The sequence below is a fragment of the Zootoca vivipara genome, chromosome 7, assembly GCF_963506605.1.
Source record: "Zootoca vivipara chromosome 7, rZooViv1.1, whole genome shotgun sequence".
NCBI lineage: Eukaryota > Metazoa > Chordata > Lepidosauria > Squamata > Lacertidae > Zootoca > Zootoca vivipara.
Genome location: NC_083282.1, coordinates 31,698,299 through 31,711,653, shown reverse-complemented (window position 1 = coordinate 31,711,653; position 13,355 = coordinate 31,698,299).

Below are 13,355 nucleotides of genomic sequence, written 5' to 3'. Positions count from 1 at the left end.
CACCCCTTTCCACTCAGCCTCCGAAAATAGCGTCTACCAGAGTTCCAAATCACATCTTATAGCACACATCTGTTTGTGGGGTAGCTCTCTTCACATGTTATAATGAACACGTGTAGTTTAGGGAAGAATCCTGGTGCTGAGATTTTTCTCCTTGGCTTACATCCATTTATTTTTACCTGGGTCAGCATCTTAAAAAAAAAAAAAGATTTATGGTATATGTTGTTGTGAATGTGTGAGTATAGCATCTCAGGAGCATCAACGTCACTTTCTGAAAGTCCTTCTGGTTGATAGATAGCTTGGTCAGTAATGCCAGGAAAGAAAGCTGGCTTGTGTATGCTGGAAATATGAATCTCACTTCCCTTGACGATTTGAGAAGCTTGGGGCAACTCTTTAGGATATACGTCTCTCCTTGGCTAATGTGAAGAATAAATCTTGCAGTCAGTCCTTCCCCAACAAACAGACCTTGGAGACACTGCTAATTCAAACCTGGCCTTGTGACTACAGAGACAAAATAAAGCACCCCATGCTCCTTTAAAGCCTGCTTTATGGAAAAGCTGAAAGGGGCCAGCAATTATTTTAAATTGCTCTTTTTTATTCTCCTTGTCTTGGAACCCTGCATCATTCTGATGCAGTATATCTGAGTTCTAAAAGCTAGCGTGATTTTATTTTGATTTTTTTGCCGCTCATGAAGAGGAAGCCCGATTTGTTCTGCTCTGGGGACACACAGCAGCTAGGCTGCCTCTGTATCTGGCAGTAGCATGCATCTGGCTCCTTAGAGCAGGGAAAGAAGACAGGCTGAGTAACCAGATCTCTGCAGACTTTGCTCCCCATTGTGCAGGGCTGCTTCACCTGTCCTGTGGCTTGTGAGCAGTGCCTGGTACTCCTTTGCACTCAGAAATGAACACCAACAGCTCTGCTGATACCTCATTGAACAAAAGAATTGAATGTATGCACCACCTTCTTTAGAAATCTACTCTTAGGGTGAAGACAGGCACGGAACTTAAAGACAAGTCACAAAAGTGCTACTGTGAGCTCATCTGCTGCTTGTAGGCATCCCATAGGCAGCTGGTTGGCCACTGTGGTAAACGGAATGATGGGTTAACTTGGCCTTTACTCTGAATCAGAACAGGCTCTTCATATGCTTATATGTTCTCCAAAGAGTCTTTATTTATGGTGTAAGGCAGTTTTGCAATTTTGCTCTCTTATTCTCCTTCTGATGTTGTACCCATAGAACTGCTGCCTCTCTTCTCCAGTAGAGTAGAGTAAAAATGTAGAGTACTCTCCATGTAGAGTAAAAATGAATCCCAGACAATGCTATTCCTATATGAGCCTGTCAACATGGTCCTCAGGGAAGGCCTTCTACACATCCATTGCCATTTCATATGTGTGGCGTGGGAAGAATGGGGGCCTTAATGGTACACCCAAGCTGAGGAATTTTGTGTAATTCAAGCTGTCCCAGAATATTTCACTTTTCTCCCTGCTATCCAGTAATAGGTAAAAACTATGCTTTTCAAGCGTGTATTAGCTTAGGCTATTAATCTCAGTGACTTGAGCATTTGGTCTCGATAGGCTCTAAATTTCTGCTGTGTTGAGGGAGGTTGTTTCATCTGCTTGGTTTTAAATGTGTTTTATAGCATCTTTGAAGGTCTGTTTGGGGATGGAAAGGTGAAGTATAATGATCTTAATACAGAAAGAAAACTTACATGCATGCACACCAGCAAGCTGAATTCCCAATAAGCCTTCAATTATGCTCCATCCCTTCTACATTTTTTGGGTGGTTTGCCTCTTTTTCTCCCAGATTGGCAAATATAGACATATTCACAAAATCCACAAACCTTTTAGAAATAGATCTAAAACTATTCCAGGGATTTAGTGGGCCGGAATAGGTGTGTTGTTGTCATGAGAAGCTAGATGGCATATACTTCAGCCAATAAATTCTCCCATCCAAGCTGCACCCACAAAGCCATTCTTATTCTTATTTTGCTAGTGCTTTCCTCAGAGTAGAACAATATGTTGTTGTTGTTGTTGTTGTTTAGTCGTTTAGTCATGTCCAACTCTTCGTGACGCCATGGACCAGAGCACTCCAGGCACTCCTGTCTTCCACTGCCTCCCGCAGTTTGGTCAAACTCATGTTGGTGGCTTCGAGAACACTGTCCAACCATCTCGTCCTCTGTCGTCCCCTTCTCCTTGCGCCCTCAGTCTTTCCCAACATCAGGGTCTTTTCCAGGGAGTCTTCTCTTCTCATGAGGTGGCCAAAGTACTGGAGCCTCAGCTTTAGGATCTGTCCTTCCAGTGAGCACTCAGGGCTGATTTCCTTCAGAATGGATAGGTTTGATCTTCTTGCAGTCCGTGGGACTCTCAAGAGTCTCCTCCAGCACCATAATTCAAAAGCATCAATTCCTTGGCGATCAGCCTTCTTTATGGTCCAGCTCTCACTTCCATACATCACTACTGGGAAAGCCATAGCTTTAACAATATAGGTGCTATCAAAAATAGAGGTGCAGCAATGGTGGTGCTATCAAACTGTCTCTGCCATTCTCTAAAATGTTATCTCTTCTTTTGCCCTTAAAGATACTGTAGCTCTTGATTGATTGAGAAATGGCAAATCTACTGACCACTGGGAAGTCGAACATATCTCTAGTGTCCTCGCTTTAAAGAATCCCTACTTGGAGGTGGCTCCCTCTTTTTAATACTTATAAGAGGCATATAAAGAAAGCAGATCATAAACATTTGCATTAAAGGAATATATTGGTGAATCTGTTTCTCTCTCTCCCCCCCCCCCACTCCCATGCCTACTTCACTCCTCTATGCTTTGTGGGTCTGTTTTATGTCCTAGCTATGGATTACATTGCTTAGTGAGAAGATATTAGGACAGATCCAAAATGGCTCTATCCAACTTTACTATCCTAAGTGTAGGCTGTAAATTTAAGGAGGAATTTCAGTGGGGGTTGGGGACAAACAGTGGCAGTATTTCAGTCAGACTTCCTGCCTTCATTCTTGTTGGTTCATGACAATGGGATTTGAAGGCATGGTTCACCATAAAGGCAACACTTCCTGCCTTTACTCTCAAGTCTTGGTGGGCAGTAGCACCTACAATTATTCAGGGATACAAGTTCTCACACTATGTAACAGGTTTAGTTTAAAAAGCAAACTAATGAAATCTCCCACCAAGGCCACCATTTTCAATCAAAAAGGTTCTGAAAATAACTCTTGACTTGGCTTTTGACTTGCCATATCCATCTCAAAGAAAAACTGGTATTTGTGTACAGTGAATTTCTAAATGCAGTATTTGCTGGTAAAAAACAGCAGGGGATAGAAGCACTTATTTTTTTACATGCTTTTAATGATGCACATTAAAATATTCACAGGTATCATATTGTTAAGATTTATAACATCTCTGAATAAGGTGATATTCTCACTTCATAAGTGAGAAACTGTGGCTGAGATTTATAGTGCAACCCTAATGTCGGGGGAGGGACCCAAAGATGGTCGAACCACCTCATACAATGTTCTGCTGTGTTCTCACCATCAGGTATTTCTTTGCCATTAATGTAGATGTTTGCATTTACGGTGTGTGTGCCCGACAACTGAGGAACACACTCCATGCAGATCAAGAGTTGATAACTGTTTTGCATTACTTGATTTGATAACTAAACCAACAGCAAGAGGCAGCTTTTTACTGCAACTATTGATTTCAAGCAAAGCTTTGGGGTCAATAAACCGAAATCACACTTGGAATAAACTGACAAACACAAATATTGATACAAGACTTTTATTCTTAATTGGAGTGTTTTATACAGAAACATATCTGAGGGTCCACTATGTAGATCCCCTGCATATAAGAGCATTGGGCAAGGCTGCCCAATGAATTAAAATTAATTAATAACATAGGGTGACATTAAAAAATGCATCAGATCTCAACTTTCACCATGACACTGCTTCATTTCAGGACTATGAACTGATCTCAGTGGAGTCTATTTCAACCTATTACTACTGCAAGAGAATTGTCAGAATAGGCAGAAATGTCCCGATTTTACTTGACTCATAGTAGGAAGAAACCATAGCTGCCAAGTTATCCCTTTTTAAAAGGGATTTTCCCTTATGCTGAATAGGCTTCCTCGCGAGAAAAGGGAAAACTTGGCAGCTATGGAAGAAACCAACAGGGCACTATGATGTTCCACAGCTAGACATTGCAAGGCCCCACCTTCTTTATCTGATACAACCTTCTTGCAAAATATGGACATCAGCCAGCCAATCCTCAGCACACTAAGAATAATAGAGTACCAGAATCCAGAATCAGGCTATCATTACAGCACTGATTTTTGTTTTCCATCTGGAGGGAGAGAGACATGCAGAAGATGAAATGGCTGAAAGGTTGACAATGTTAAAGGAATTTATTTTATTTTATTTTATTTTGCTAATTACTGACATTGTCTGTCCTGTGACAGTAATCATTTTGATTCTAATACCATCCTCAGGTGGAATATTAGGTTGCTGTTTTTTAAGACACCTGTTCAGGTGTGATACTGCTGGATGCTCACCGATCTTTCGCAGGTCAGGTATGTCACCTGTAGCCTTAGGTCTTGCTTTTCCATTGCAGCATATCTTACATTGAAGATAACATATCAATATGAGATAAGACAATGATGAAATATGTTCTGCCTGAAAAGATAATTGTTTCGCTTTGTTTCTCCTTATCCTCACCCCACCCCTCACCGTATTTCTGCAAGCACTTTATATGTAAGCTTTCTTCTAGCTTTAGATCATGAGCAATGAAATTCTTTGGTATAGACTATTTCATTAAAACAAATTCCCTGACAGACATCAGACAAGAACTGTGTTGAAGCTTACATCTTCCTTTAGGTAGGGAGGCACAAGTTTGCACCAATTATTTTGCACCTTGTACAGTGGTACCTCTGGTTACGAACTTAATTCATTCCGGAGGTCCATTCTTAACCTGAAACCGATCTTAACCTGAGGTACCACTTTAGCTAATAGGGTCTCCTGCCGCCGCATGATTTTTGTTCTCATCCTGAGGTCTACAACCAGGTTAGCGGAGTCTGTAACCTGAAGTGTTTGTAACCTGAGGTGTTTGTAACCCAAGGTACCACTGTAGTAAACACACACGAGAGAGAGAGAGAGAGAGAGAGAGAGAGAGAGAGAGAGAGAGAGAGAGAGAGAGAATAATACTTATCAGGCTACAATTGTTCATGATTTTTTAAAGCCAGAGGAAAGATTAATGGTCAAGCACTTTCAGAATCACCAAGGGAGGGGCAGGGGTGAGAAAGAAGTAAAAACAGAACAATTACCTTTTCGGATTGAACTTTTTTTTCTTTTTCTTTTGCTTGCACACACAATGCATGTAAGAAAGATCCAAATGTGGAAAAGAAAGAAAGGCAGCAATGCCCATCAACTTTGGGAGCACCCAGCCCCCTCAAATATTTTATTTTATTTCATTTTATTTAGGAGTTGGCACCTATGCTGAGTAGAATTTCTGCAGGTGATCTAAGTGAGTTTGTTTATGAGTAAACATGCCTTGGAGTTAGTTGGATATCTGTAATGATTTCCATCTGAATGTTGCTACTGCAATATAGAAAGCAGAAGAGAGGCATTTATCAATCAATCGCAAGGTAAGTTTCCTTTAACTTACAAATGAAGTCAACTGAAATGACACTATGAACACTGCTTATGAAAATACCTCTAGACACCACATACCAGCTGTTTACTTTCAATGTTTCAGAGAGTAGCAATCTAACAGAATAGATAGATAGATAGATAGATAGATAGATAGATAGATAGATAGATAGATGATAGATATTTCATACATGTTCTGTGGGCGGATGTTCAGTTGTGAATTTTGCTTTGATCCCTTTTACGACTGTTCCATGTTTCTCATTGTAGCTAAGATTTCTGTTTAATTTGCATGACACTGTAACCACCCAGGCATTTATATTTCAGCCACTGTTGAGGAAGAAATGAATGACTCTTTATACTGCGGGGAATGCCTTTTTAAATAGTGCAATTTCAGCTTGGCAGGGGGGGGGGAAATCTGCTAATTTGCTTTGTGTGATCTCATTACTACTCACTTCCCCCCCCCTTTTTTTTCTTTTTTCTTTGATCAAATCTTAAACACAGTTCAAGAGACCTCCCATGAAATGTTTAAACCAGGAAGCGTTACTCCCCTTATTTGGACTCATTGAATTTAGATGCCTTGATAGAGGGAAAGAATTAAACAGTTCCACAGCTGAAACATTTAGTGCCATGAACTCCTTTTCACTTATATTACTGAATGATGAATGAGTCATCTTTACTGTAAGCTTGGTAATTATTTTCTTATACTCTTGAACTGAGTGTGAATAGGATACATCTCTTTCATTTCTACAGGCCATACGAATAAATGCTATGGCAGACCTCAGGAGGCTCATCCCATCAGGCTCAGCTTACAGAAATGAAGCAAATAAAGCAAGAAGTGAATCCAATGGGGCTTTTTAACAAAGTTATCAGTTTTGCATTTACATCTCTCAACGTATGATACAGAGAAGTGCCTACATAAATCCAAAGGCTATTGCAGAAGCACTCTGGAAAACGTTATATTTACATGGCAAGCAGCTTTTTACATTTACATGAACATCTGTTGCAGGTTCACTAAAACCCTAAAAGCAGATGGATGTGAAGCGCACGGGGGGGGGGGGACACTATTAATTAACAAAGCTATATGTTGATTAAATCAGCATGTGGTTAATTTTAATGATGGCTGGTCTTCAGTGGGGTTTGCAAGCAAATGTCGGAGCTGACATGTTGATTGGTCACAAAAGCCAAAACAGAAAAAGTTTCTTGTCCTGGTAATGATTACGACAGTTCTCTGTAAAGCGCAAAGTCCCATTGAAGTTAATAAAGGTAAAGGTAAAGGGACCCCTGACCATTAGGTCCAGTCGTGACCGACTCTGGGGTTGCGCGCTCATCTTGCATTATTGGCCGAGGGAGCCGGCGTACAGCTTCCAGGTCATGTGGCCAGCATGACAAAGCCGCTTCTGGCAAACCAGAGCAGCACATGGAAACGCCGTTTACCTTCCCGCTGTAGCAGTTCCTATTTATCTACTTGCATTTTGACGTGCTTTCGAACTGCTAGGTTGGCAGGAGCTGGGACCAAGCAACGGGAGCTCACCCCGTCACAGGGATTCGAACCGCCAACCTTCTGATCAGCAAGCCCTAGGCTCAGTGGTTTAACCACAGCGCCACCTGGGTCCATTGAAGTTAATACTAGCAAGTAATTAACTGGTGAATGCTCCAGGGTCGTGACCATCATTGCCTCACAACTTGTGTCCTTTAATATAGATATTCATTCCAACAGTTGTTCATTTCACTAGCAAGGAGCCTTGTTGTATGCTTGTGCCTGCAGACATTTGAATGCTTCAAGGGGTGAGGTGCCCCCCCCCAGCTTTGAAAAACATGAGAGTAAAAAAATCCTTTGTGCTCCTTATCTAGTAGTATCTACATCATTTTACAAGCAAAGGCTAAAAATGGTTTAAATGACAGACACAAATCTTTATGGCTGAATTAGAAATGGGCAAAGCATGATAAAACAATCATTTTTATAACCAGCTGAACAATTAATTATTCCAATTACATAAGAACGAAAGGAGAAAACTGTAGTGTAAGTAAGGAGCGAAAGTTTTCAAAACCTTAAACTGCCTCAGCCTTGTAACCATACGGGAGTCTGCTCACACTAAAAATGAGCTCCCATGGCCCACAAGCACATAGGGAGGGGTGCTTATGGATGTCATTACATGGGTGGCTTAATTCAGATGCAGAAAGTTCTAGGTCATATTATTTTTTTAAAAAAGTCCCCAAGGAAGGACTAGCCAGATGTGGATGAGAGACACCTTTTAAAAAAATGAATGAATAAGGTGTCACTGTAATATTTGCTTCATTTACAATCACAGAACACAAGTGGAGGGAAAGGGACAGCAGATTCACTACCCCACATATTTTCCACAGAAGGTTACACTCACACTATGCATTTAAAGCACATTTAACACACACACTGCACGTGGCTTCCCCAACCCCCAGGTGCTGGGAATCATAGTTCTGTGGTGCGTAAACTAAAGTTCCCAAGGTTATTTAGGGGGAGTCATGTGTTTTAAATGTGCTTTAAATCTACAGTGTGGGTTTCAAAGACTTTGCACTCCCTACAGCCATCTCACATTTTCTCAGCCTCTGTCATTTCTCAACTGCTTTTATACATGCAATCTCCTCTCTCTCTCTCTCTCTCTCTCTCTCTCTCTCTCATCTCTCATCTCTCATCTCTCATCTACACATATATTCATATACACACAATGTATATGACCAATATCTCCCACTGAGGAAACATCAACCAGGCATTTTGGACTATGAAATCCAACTGGCAAAGGAATAATTAGCCACAATCAGTAGCTGGAGCAAACTACTTCCAACATCAGCCAACTCTACATTTGGAGTGGTTTCTAAGAGATCACACTGCTTTGGGCTTGGAAATGGCTTGAAGTTATCTAGCCTAGCCATTGTTTCAACTGGACCATCAAACTCAGATGCTCAAATGTCTGGCACTTGTATAAATATATATATAGCCTGTGATCATCCGTTTTAGTGTGGAATCAAAAGAAAGCCAGGGGGGTTGAACTGCATAATAGCCGGAGGTGTTTGTAGGAAAGGAGCAGGTTAATAAAACAATGATGAACCAATGACTCATGGTCATTTCACCTGATTTGATTTTAATTCATTTATTTTAATTATCCCAAAGTTCCCAGTAGCTAAAAGTCATTGACAATGATATGAGTAAAAAAAACCAATAGTAGCGTTATACATGTAAGGTTTATATAGCCTGTATAAAAGAAGAAGAAATAAAAAATACAGCTGAATGCAAGAGCTGGAGAGAGAGAGAGCGCGCAGCTGAAGAGCTATGCAAAACTAGTTTGAGGGAGCAGCTCTAGGTACTGCTCACAGTTTTGCTGGAAAGATGTTTTCTGTATATTGTTTTGCTGTTAAGAATGACTAGCAAATATGCGTTCGGCTCTTACTGTGCATAGGAGGTTTTAAAATCGAGCCGTACTCCTCCCTTCCTCCTTCCCCAAGGCCAGGACCCTCTATACTATAGTAGTATCCTTATATTTAATTAATTAAATAAGGTATTTATAACTTCTAAATTATTTGCATTTCTAAGAGGTGTACACAAATCCACAGAAAATGGAACACTTAAACAATTAAAAAAATTATAAGACCAAATATTGCCTCAAAATGCCTGCAGCAACAAGAAAGTCCCAGTGGCTGACGTTCCTCAAGGATGTTGTTGTTGTTATTTAGTCGTTTAGTCGTGTCCGACTCTTCGTGACCCCATGGACCATAGCACGCCAGGCACTCCAGTCTTCCACTGCCTCCCACAGTTTGGTCAAACTCAAGTTGGTAGCTTCGAGAGCACTGTCCAACCATCTCGTCCTCTGTCGTCCCCTTCTCCTTGTGCCCTCAATCTTTCCCAACATCAGGGTCTTTTCCAGGGAGTCTTCTCTTCTCATGAGGTGGCCAAAGTATTGGAGCCTCAGCTTCATGATCTGTCCTTCCAGTGAGCACTCAGGGCTGATTTCCTTCAGAATGGTAGGGTTTGATCTTCTTGCAGTCCATGGGACTCTCAAGAGTCTCCTCCAGCACCATAATTCAAAAGCATCAATTCTTCAGTGATCAGCCTTCTTTATGGTCCAGCTCTCACTTCCATACATCACTACTGGGAAAACCATAGCTTTAACTATACGGACCTTTGTAGGCAAGGTGATGTCTCTGCTTTTTAAGATGCTGTCTAGGTTTGTCATTGCTTTTCTCCCAAGAAGCAGGCGTCTTTTAATTTCGTGACTGCTGTCACCATCTGCAGTGATCAAGGAGCCCAAGAAAGTAAAATCTCTCACTGCCTCCATTTCTTCCCCTTCTATTTGCCAGGAGGTGATGGGACCAGTGGCCATGATCTTGGTTTTTTTGATGTTGAGCTTCAGACCATATTTTGCGCTCTCCTCTTTCACCCTCATTAAAAGGTTCTTTAATTCATCCTCACTTTCTGCCATCAAGGTTGTGTCATCTGCATACCTGAGGTTATTGATATTTCTTCCGGCAATCTTAATTCCGGTTTGGGATTCATCTAGTCCAGCCTTTCGTATGATGAATTCTGCATATAAGTTAAATAAGCAGGGAGACAATATACAACCTTGTCGTACTCGTTTCCCAATTTTGAACCAATCAGTTGTTCCATATCCAGTTCTAACTGTAGCTTCTTGTCCCACATAGAGATTTCTCAGGAGACAGATGAGGTGATCAGGCACTCCCATTTCTTTAAGAACTTGCCATAGTTTGCTGTGGTCGACACAGTCAAAGGCTTTTGCATAGTCAATGAAGCAGAAGTAGACATTTTTCTGGAACTCTCTAGCTTTCTCCATAATCCAGCGCATGTTTGCTATTTGGTCTCTGGTTCCTCTGACCCTTCGAAATCCAGCTTGCACTTCTGGGAGTTCTCGGTCCACATACTGCCTAAGCCTCAAGGATAGTGTCTGTCTAATCTCCGTTAAAAAGCTACTCCACAGGCTTGGGTCCACAACACCGAATGCCCAGCTTCTAGTAGTGATGAACTGTACATCTGGGACAAGCAGGACCATCAACAGAAAATCCCCCCCAATATCTCAATGATAGGGCTGAGATACGTATAAAGGATCAGGGAGTCCCAGTCCTTGAGATATCCTGGACCCATGTTGTTAAGGGCCTTGTAATTAAATACAATAATCTCAAACCTGGCCCGGTAACATAATAGGCAAACGATGAAAGTTAGTCAGTCCTCACCAACAGTTTAGCTACAGCATTTTGGACCAGGTAGAGCTGCTGAACCAGGCACAAGGGCAGCCTCCCCACAGAGCTCTTTGGTCTTGAGGTGACCAATGCAGGAATCGCCACAACCAAGAATGAGCGTACAGTGGTACCTCTACTTACGAATTTAATGTGTTCCGAACACACATTCGTAAGTCAAAAAAAATTGTAAGTCGAATCCCATAGGAATGCATTGGGAGAAAAAATTCGTAAGTAGAAGCAACCCTATCTAAAAATTCGTAAGTAGAAAAAATCCTATCTAAACCACATCCAAGATGGCGGACGGAGCTCCATTCGTAAGTAGAAACATTCGTAAGTAGAGTTATTCGTAAGTAGAGGTACCACTGTAGTTGGTGCCGTAGCCAAAGTTGGTAAAATGCACTCCTAGCCACTGAGGCTGCCTGAGCCTCAAGTGACAAAGATGGATCCAGGAGCACCACCAAACTACAGACCTGGTTTGTTTGTTTTTTCCAGAGAGAGGGTAACCCTTTCCAGGACAGACAGATGGCCAATCTCCCAGACACTGGGACTACATACCCACAGTACTGCTGTCTTCTTGGGGTTTAGGCTCAGTTTATTAGCCCTCATCCATTCCACAACTGCATCTAGACAATGTTTCAGACTAGCCTCTCCTGGAGAAACAGGGTTGGGTGTCACCAGCATACCAAGCACACTTCGCCTCCCAAACTCCTCATGACCACTCTCAATGGCTTCATGTAGAAAAACATTGGCTCCAGGATTGTGCCCAGCAGCACACTATAGCACAAGGACTGGGGGCTCGAGACACAGGCCCCCAGTGATATTCTCTGGACATGGCCCTTCAGGTAAAACAGTGCCCCAAATACCCACCCCACAGAGTCCATCCAGGAGGTATTGAAAGCAGCCAACAGATCAAGGAGCAGGAGCACAGCAGTGGCATAGTAATGGGGGGCAGGGGGCGCCACCCCGGACGGCAGGCTGGGCAAGGGGCAACAGGCTGGGAGGGGCTGACTACCTCTGACGGCGGCGGCTGCCGTCATCGAGAAGCCCCAATACAAGCGAGACTGCCTCACTCTGCTGCTTGCTCACGGGGTTTGCCGCATCGCCGCGTCGTATACCTCCTGTGTGCGCATGTGTCGTGACCCTGGTGGGGTGCCTTCGGGTTTGCCGCCCCGGGCAGCCAGGCGGCTAGCTACGCCGCTGGAGCAGAGACACATCCCCCATGTCCCATTGTCAATACAGGACATCCATCAAGGTGACGAAGGTTGAGTCAGTCCCCAAACTGCATCTGGACCCAGTTTGAATTGGAGCCATAGTGGTTGCATGGGGCCATTTTCAGCCCCAAAGCCACATTCCCTTCTGGCCAACTTCCCAGTGGTGGGCAGGCAAGAGGCAAAAGTAGGTGGAGAAACTGATGCATTTTTAAACAGGAGGCTAGTTCCTACATACAGTGGTACCTTGGTTTATGAACACAATTGGTTCCGGAAGTCTGTTCATAAACTGAAGCATTCATAAACTGAAGCGAACTTTCCCATTGAAAGTAATGGAAAGTGGATTAATCCGTTCCAGGCAGGTCCACGGAGTACTCAACCTGAAGCGTACTTAACCCGAAGCATGGGTGTAATTGGTTCCGGATGTCTGTTCATAAACTGAAGCGTTCATAAACTGAAGCGAACTTTCCCATTGAAAGTAATGGAAAGTGAATTAATCTGTTCCAGATGGGTCCGCGGCGTTCGTAAACCGAAAATTCGTAAAGCGAGGTGTTCATAAACCGAGGTTCCACTGTATATCCACATACCTCCACCTCTTTATCCATCCACCCAGGCAAGCAAGTTTTTTGAGGGGGCACAATACAGCCAAACAAAAACTTTAAAGGAGGGTGTGGAGCAAAGCTGGTGAGGGGTGAACCCATAGGAGGGAGGGTGTGGCTGGAGAAAGGCTGTGGCCTGGGGAAAGTCCCAAGGGCCACTGGGAGTGGCCTGGAGGGCCACATTTGGCCCTTGAGCCTAAGATTCCTTTTATCTCAGGGCACATGGGGCTGATGTTTGTTTCTTCTTCTGAGCCTGAGCATTTTCTACTGTAGGAGGATTTTACAGTACCAAGCCCTACAATTTTGCTGGAGTAATTTCCTCCACCCTCCAGGGATGTTACTATAAGAGAACATTCTAGTGGCACATTTTTAAAAATGTAATCTTGTCAAAGGAGAAACATGTCACCGAGTGGCCTCATCCTTAGGCAGAAGTTCAATTCCAATTAAAATGAGTTGCATTTTTTTCCTTCCAAAAATTCGAAATGCTAAATGTAATGCTCGGCGATAAGAAATCCTGCCATATGCTACAACAGCCCCTCTTTATACTCATTTGGTTATTACAAGGATCAACGAGACATTGTTAGAAATCATTTCAGTTCATATGGATGCTACTGCAGAGATTAGATTAATTAAAGTGATAAATCCCTAGCACAGATCAAAAACATTTGACAGCAAGAAAGGAAACCAAGGA